The sequence below is a fragment of the Berghia stephanieae genome, chromosome 3 (genome assembly GCF_034508935.2).
Source record: "Berghia stephanieae isolate SIO BIC M18660-M18661 chromosome 3, UCSD_Bste_1.3, whole genome shotgun sequence".
Lineage (NCBI taxonomy): Eukaryota > Metazoa > Mollusca > Gastropoda > Nudibranchia > Aeolidiidae > Berghia > Berghia stephanieae.
Genome location: NC_088362.1, coordinates 38121968 through 38130725, shown reverse-complemented (window position 1 = coordinate 38130725; position 8758 = coordinate 38121968). Strand labels below are relative to the sequence as shown.

The window sequence follows — 8758 nt, the reverse complement described above, 5'->3', positions numbered from 1 at the left end:
CTGTTTGTCTGTGGGCTATAAGCCCTGACCCAGGGTGAAAAAGGCAATGATGATGATGAAGTATTGAATTGTAAGCTTCAATTTATTAGACTAGAACAGATACTGTGGACGTTTCGGGTTTCCCCTTTATCAACAAAACACGATGAATGAAACACTAAGGACGAATGAGAGATGTGTGAATGGCGTTGTTAAGGTTAAAGGTCATCGTTATGGGGCGTGGAGGGAATTGAAAAACTGCAATCTGGCCTTGACGATATGGATCGGGTCGACCTGACACCATCGTGGGAAAACATTCAAGAGATAACAGAAGTTGTGCAGCTATGTGGTCTAGTGGTATCACACTCGCTTTCGGATCGGAAGGTTCCAGCCTCGCTCGGCGCAAAAGGCTCTTCTTTACTCACATTCTCTCACCGTGCTCAGATGTCAAATGTGTACCTGGCCGTTAACAGCGTTGTCTCTGTCGGAAAAAAATTGCAATATAGCCTAACAGGCGTCGTGTCCCGTTCTACATGTTACGTGTTGCTGTTGGTCAGAGATCCCTTGTAAAACGCTTTGAGCACGTTTAGTGGATATTGCGCTATATAAAAGCTCGTTTTTTCTCTCTTGTCAATTATGTGAAAGCAATACCATCAAAACAAAGGCCATAAAGTGCAGCCCTGGCAGCATCGTGGAGACCACAACGCCATGCATAGATAACACAGTAGTCTGTGACGCCATGTGAACATCTGAGTCATCACGTGACATGACGTCATACGGAAGACGGGGCCAGTCAACCATAACGGACAGTTGACCCCTTAGTCTGGTCATCGTACAGTAGTATGCGGTAATTCGGATCTTACAGGACTAGAAATAACACACACAAACATACACAAGCAAAGACACATATATACACAAACAAACACACACACAGAGATTTACACAAAGGTGATGTGTTTTGAATAAATTGAAATGATATTACCATGACAATCGAGTATAGATAGTATGCAGATGACGTCACTTTGTTATGGTTTTTGCCATCCGCGTTTGTGAGTTATTCTCACTAAACTGTATTAACCAGACTATGAAAGTTCATGGTTACACAGAGTTTGTGTGTTGGTGATAGAATGCGCTTGGCCAAGGAGTTCACAACAGTGCCATCCGGAAGTATAACGGACCAACACACAAACTCTGTGTAACCATGAACGTTTATAGTCTGGTTAATACAGTTCAGTGAGAACAACTCACAAACGCGGATGGCAAAAACAATAACAAAGGCCTGAGTGACGTCATCTGCATACTATCTATAGATAGTTCGAAGATGACGTCACTCAAGTCTTTGTTATTGTTTTTTGCCATCCGCGTTTATGAGTAATGCTCACTGAACTGTATTAACCAGACTATAAACGTTCATGGATACACACAGTTTTGTGTGTTGGTCCGTTATACTTCCGGATGGCAATGTTATGAGCTTCTTAGACAAGGGCATACTATCTATAAGATACAACATGATTGAACGTGGAACAAGAAATGCGATAAATTTTTATTTACTAACATTTTGTATAAAATCATCAGGGGATCTTCAACAAGTTCACTGTCGTACTCTGGAAAAACGCCATGTTTAAAAATTTGACCATTATATCAAATATCGACCAATTTAAATGACCCCTCATCTTGGAAACACTCTCAAACCTGGGACTTTGTGACGTCTTCCTTAATCCCAGGTTTATTTAAATCGATCGATATTTGAGGGACGAGTTTTCTGGCCAAATTTTAAAATGCCTGTTTTGGCCGTGAACTGGTTAAAATGGGAGGATTTGGGGAATTCCCGCTGGGACAAGATCTCAGAGACGTGGTATGCGAAGGACACGGGTTTGAAGCATTATAGGTGTGCAGGAGGTGGTAGTAGTAGTAGTAGTAGTAGTAGTAGTAGTAGTAGTAGTAGTAGTAGTAGTAGTAGTAGTAGTAGTAGTAGTAGTAGTAGTAGTACTAGTAGTAGTAGTAGAGTAGTAGTAGTAGTAGTAGTAGTAGTAGTAGTAGTAGTAGAGTAGGTAGTAGTAGTTAGTAGTAGTAGTAGTAGTAGTAGAGTATAGTAGTAAGTAGTAGTAGTAGTAGTAGTGGTAGTAGTTGTAGTAGCACTAGTAGTAGTAGTAGTAGTAGTAGTAGTAGTAGTAGTAGTAGTAGTAGTAGTAGCTGTAGTAGTAGTAGTAGTAGTAGTAGTAGTAGTAGTAGTAGTAGTAGTAGTAGTAGTAGTAGTAGTAGTAGTAGTAGTAGTAGTAGTGGTGGTGATTGATGTATATGTTATTGTTGTAGTAATAATAGTAGTAGTGGTGAAGAGAGAGAGAGAGAGAGAGAGAGAGAGAGAGAGAGAGAGAGAGAGAGAGAGAGAGAGAGAGAGAGAGAGGAGGTGAGAGGGAGAGGGTGGGAGAGAGAAAGAGAGGGAGAGAGAGAAGGTGTGTGTATGTATGTGTGTGTGTGTGAGAGAGAGAGAGCGGGAGATTTAGGTGAGAGAAAGAGAGAGGGTGAGGGAGAGAGAGAGAGAGAAGGTGAGAGTGTGTGTGTGTGTGTGTGTGTGTGAGAGAGAGAGAGAGAGAGAGAGAGAGAGAAAGAGAGAGAGAGTGAACGCACTACTGTATAGCCCCATCCTCGCCCTGAGTCCTTTACCTGAGTCGACAGAGCCAAACAGGCAATATGGACGGCAGGGGGTTGGCCCGGGGAGGGGGTGGGGGGTGGGGGTGGAGAGAAATAGGAAAGAGGAGGGGGGAGGGGATTGGTGATTGGGCAATATAACAACATGTAAAAGTGACAGGTAGATAGATAGGCCTAACCCCTGAGGTAACACAGGTATGGTAAGAGAATGATCTAGGAGAACACTGCCGTACTCCGGTTTAAAAAAAAAAAATAAAAAATAAAAAATAAAAAAAATATTAAAATTTGGCCAGAAAACTCGTCCTTCAGATATCGATCGATTTCGCGAAGTCCCAGGTTTGAGAGTTTTTGTCAAGATGAGGGTCATTTAAATCGATCGATATTTGAAGGACGAGTTTTCTGACCAAATTTTAAAATATGGGTTTTTCCAGAGTACGACAGAACAGTAGATGCTGTTGTAATGTATAAATTATGATAACGTCGAGGTAGAGTCTTGTATTAAAGATCTGATCGGAGTCCTAAACTCAAGGCATTTCATACTCAATTATAATCAAAGCGCCTTATCTGTCCCTACACAACAACAGCAACATGGATCACAATGAGATGAACATGACACCAAACAGTCGAAAAATTACACATTTTCATTTTCCGACAAGTACTCACAATTTCACACCTGAGCAGGGAGGTAATAGCACTTCCCATGAGGTTGGTGATAACGAGATGACACAAACAACAACACGAGTAGATACGGAATTTCTATCCTCACCGTAATCCTTGTACCATTTTTAAAGAACAATACACTGACATGACTCCATTTTACAATTGACCAAAAAATGGCAGACAACGATATATTAAAATAACCCCTAACTTGTCAACAACAAAAAAACAAACAAAAAAAAGAGCAAAAAAACCCCAAAACAAACAAACAAACAAAACAACAACAAAAAAGCAAAAACAAAACAAACAAAGAAAAAACAAAACAAAACAAACATCCAGACTATTTCGAAGTCACAGGTTTAATAATATTTCACAGGTTTAGGCTCATTAAGTGTAAAATGAGTACCTGGCCGTTAACAACGTTGCCTGTCCGAAAAAAAATAATGTAATATCGCCTAACAGGCGTCATGTCTCGTCCTACGTGTTGGTCAGGGACCCCTTGTAAAGTGCTTTGGGCACGTTTAGTGGATATTTATAGCGCTATATAAAAGCTCAAGTTTTTTGGGTTTTCTAAAATCAAGGTTTCGTATTCGGACTTAAGTTTCAGTTGAAAGGATCTAAATCACCTACACGTTATACCGATTTGCTACAAATGTAAATTGTATTTTGTTTGATGTACGGTAGAGAAGACAGGTGACAAGCGCCCCAGTTACACACACCATCGTCATTCACCCCCTTTGACTTGGAACGGACGGGTGCGGACGGCGAACCGAACGAATATTCGTTTGCAAACGGACGCGTCTCTGCGTTTGCAAAACACGTGCCTCTGCGTTTGCAAATATTTGCGTCCCTGCGTTTGCAGTACCACTGCATTGGCAAATACTAGCGTCCTCCGTTTGCAAATATTCGCGTCCTTCGTTTGCAAAACACGTGCCTCTGCGTTTGCGAATACATACTAGCGTCCTCCGTTTGCAAATATTCGCGTCCCTGCGTTTGGAAACATCCGGCCATTAAAAGGACGATGTTTTCAAGCAGTGGTTTGGCCATGGATTAGAAGACTAGTTTCTGTCCATCATGAAACATTGATTGACAATGCTGCCGTACTCTGGAAAAACCCATGTTTTAAAATTTGGCCAGAAAACTCGTCCTTCAAATATCGATCGATTTAAACGACCCTCATCTTGAAAAAAAAAACAAACTCCCAAACCTGGGACTTCGCGAAGTCCCAAGTTTGAGAATTTTTTTTCCAAGATGAGGGTAATTTAAATCGATCGATATTTGAAAGGCGAGTTTTCTGGCCAAATTTTAAAATGACATTTTCCAGAGCATGGCAGAATGAACATCATTTTATCCTAAAAATTTTTGTTTGAATCTTAAGTTCTTATTATTTAAGACATGTCGAAGGGGTGGAGGGGGGGGGTAGGAAGAAGTAGTTGAGGATACATTTTATAGAGCAACGTTTTAAATATTATCCGATTGTTGCATTTCTCTTGCCATTTTCTTGCGCGTTCGTCACACACGTTCGTGGCATCGTTTAACTGACTTGGTGTCGTTCAAAAGACTTGTTTGTCAATATTATTCGTCAAGAGTATATATTATTATTCGCATTAGCAAACAATGCGTTCGGATGCTTCTGCGCGCGTGTCCCTGTAACCGTTCGGGCACATTTTGCAAACCTCAAACGATTGATTCAATTCTATCTCTACCATTCACACACAGACTACACAAACACACACACACAAACATACACAGAGGCTAGGTGATTCCATACCATTCATTTTATGAATAGTACGTACATAATATTATTATCATTATGTGTCGGATATTTTCTTTCATTCCGGATTGATTCAATTACAAGGTATGATTATCATCAATTGTCATTTGACAATATCTACTAATAACATATTATAGTATGTTTTGTGTGGCTCAATTAATTCTTATTCTATAGATTACCGCTCGAGTATTTACAAATTCATGCATCAGAGATTTCTGGAGACCGGTGTTCGAAGTGGACCACAGTGCAATTTGTGTTAATAGATGATGTAGGCTGGAGGGGTGGGGGGGGGGGGGGGGAACCAAGAATAACAATAATAATACAACACAAGAGAAGGAGACGAACTAGTTAATGGGATGATTCATAAATTAATGTTATCGTTTTGTTTACACCATTCAATCTATCGAAGAATGACAATTCATAATCGTGACCGAATTAAACGGAAACCTGAGATGGTATGGTGTCTGTAATACAGATAATAATAATAATAATAATAATAATAATAATAATAATAATAATAATAATAATAATAATAATAATAATAATAATAATAATAATAATAATAATAATAATAATAATAATAATAACAATAATAATAGTAATTATTATTATTATTATTATTATTATTATTATTATTATTATTATTATTATTATTATTATTATTATTATTATTATTATTATTATTATTATTATTATTATTATTATTATTATTATTATTATTATTATTATTATTATTATTATTATTATTATTATTATTATTATTATATATATTAATAGATGGATGGATGGTGGATGAATGGGTGGATCGATGGATAGATAGAAGGGTGGATCGATGTAGCATGGTAGTCGCCATGTTGGACACAGAACAACAACAATAATAACAATAACAAAACAATAGCAACATTAACAACAACGATGATGATGATGATGATGATGATGATAAAAACAACAGTAATAATAATAATAATAATAATAATAATAATAATAATAATAATAATAATAATAATAATAATAATTGTCTTAGTAGTAGTAGTAGTAGTAGTAGTAGTAGTAGTAGTAGTAGTAGTAGTAGTAGTAGTAGTAGTAGTAGTAGTAGTAGTAGTAGTAGTAAAGAAAAGAAGAGAAAAACGAAAGAAATAAGTTTTTTAAAAAAACATCAAAAAAGACAACAAAACAAAAACAACAACAAACACCCCCACCCCACAAAAAAAAAATCAAAAAAACAAAAAACAAAAAACAACACAAGATCCATTTCCACTTCAAGCTACTGAAACGGGGGTAAATCTCGATTTATTCGTGTTATATTTTTGTTTTGATTTTGTTTTGTTTTGTTTGCTTGTTGATAAACACGAGCCATAAAACGTGAATTCTTGTTTGGAATCGTGACGGACCATCGAGTCATACAGGAAAACAGAATAATTAACAGTCTTTTGTGATCATAATTACAGTTCAAGCTGACTCCAGATAAAAAAAAACCCCTTTATTGTGTGAAAGAATGGTCGTAATGACAATACGATCTATGGCATGGTATCACAAATGAATAATGTTATTTTAAATCTCTTCATTGTGTCTTGGGTTATAGAAGTCATTGTTTACATAACCTGTTGGAAAACAACATTTTGAGACATTCCAAATTTGTGCTGTGTCATAGTGTGGTGGTGGTGGTAGTAGTAGTGGTAGTAGTAGTAGTAGTAGTAGTAGTAGTAGTAGTAGTAGTAGTAGTAGTAGTAGTAGTAGTAGTAGTAGTAGTAGTAGTAGTAGTAGTAGTATTGTTCTCAGTGTATGTAATGTATCACTCTCCGCGGTCTGAAGACCACCATTCCATCATTTTACAAAGATAAAGTATGAACAAGTTTGTATGAAAGGTGCCAGACAAAGCAAGAAAGAAAAATACAAGAAAATAAAAACATCCCAAAAAAATCAGTGGACCTGATGTCTGTTTTTCTTTCTTGCTTTGTCTGGCACCTTTCCTACACACTTGTTCAGTTCTTTATCTTACACCGGTGCCTACTCCTTAATTTCTTACTTCCATTATTTCACAGTTCGATGTTTCAAAAAAGGAAAGACAAATTGGAAAAATTGTACATAGAGTGGTAAAAAAACGACTGGGTATATTAACATAAAAAATACAAAAGAAAACAAACCAAAACAACCCAACCCCCCCCCCTCAAAAAAAAAAAAGGGGGGGGGGGAGGAGGGGAAGCAAAATAATCCTCCTTCCCCCCCCCCCCCAATAAAATAATGACAAAAAGAATAAAAAACATAGCTATACTATACCAACCATAACAACAGAAATAAAAAGAGCAACAAAACCAACAACACTAAAATAACAAGAACAGCAACAGCTACGGCAAATACAATAACAACACGTCCTATCGTCGCAATTTCGTTGTCTGGAGAAATAGATAGCCAGCTCGTCCATGTTTGGATTGCATTCGATTTGGAGGAAGGGAAAGAAGACATTAAAAAAAAAAAAAAAAGGGGGGGGGGGGGGTACTAGTAGATAAGAAATGGATATTACTGGTCGTTGATCGCATAAAGATCAAAGTCACGTGACCAACCCTCTCAATCTGGTATTAGGTCGGATATAAAACTAGATGAAGGAAATGGACTGAGAAATAAAAATTGATCAAATTCACGATTTTTGTTTTTAAAGTTAAAGGGGGGAAAAGCCATTTCGTTTCCAGTAAAGGTTTCTATTTAAACTCCCATTTTATGAGTTGGTAAAAAAATTCTCTTTTAACCAATCAATTACCGTGCTCTGTAAAGACAAAAATGAGCTTTTATATAGCGCAATATCCACTAAACGTGCTCAAAGCGCTTTACAAGTGGTCCCTGGTCAACAGCAACACTTACCATGTAAGACGGGAGATGGCGCCTGTTAGGTGATGTTACAATTTTTTATTCAGACAGAGACAACACTGTTAACGACCAGATACTCATTTTACACCTGAGTACGGTGATAGAATATGAGTAAAGAGCCCTTTTCCAAGGACTCAACTATGCGCCGAGAGAGGCTCGAACCCAGACCTCCGATCCGAAAGCGAGTGTCATACCACATAGACGCACATGTAAGAAGTTCAAAAACAATTTCGGTGTTTAAAATATTTGGTACAGAAAACTCATCCCCCCCCCCCCCATAGGCATAAAACAAAATGAATTATTAACATGCACGTACTATACTTGTGGTATGACACGCCTTCGGATTGGAAGGTCTTGGGTTCGAGCGGCGCATGGTTGAGCTTTGGAAAAGGCTCTATACTCACATTCTCTCACGGTACTCAGGTTAAAATGAGTACTTGACCGTTAACTTAATAGCGTTGTCTCTGTCGGGCAAAAAAAAAAAAAGTAATATCGCCTAACAGGCGTCATGTCTCGTCCTTACTGATACGTATTACTGTGACCAGGGACCCTTTGTTAAGTGCTTTTGGCACGTTTAGTGAATATTGCACTAAATAAAAGCCCTTTTTAAAAAATGTGCGCATTAAACTATTAACTTTCAAAGATCTTTATTTAAAAGGAGACACGTGAAATATGAGAAAGGTCATGAGAGAGGCTTGTTATCGTTAACATTGTGTATTTATTTATTGTTATTGGAGCGCGGGGAACAGCAATAATAAATTATAATATAAGACGAATCAATCAAACTACATAATGCCAATCATCTCTATTTAAAATCCGCACACACACACACACACACAC

The 8758-nt window shown here is 37.6% G+C and overlaps 1 protein-coding gene across 1 annotated transcript in view; it reads right to left on the bottom strand.

Moving 5' to 3' along the window:
* LOC144967688 (large ribosomal subunit protein uL23m-like) overlaps positions 1-8758 on the bottom strand; it is a 117330-nt gene that overhangs the window by 4257 nt on the left and 104315 nt on the right. The gene's annotated exons all lie outside the window — the stretch shown is intronic.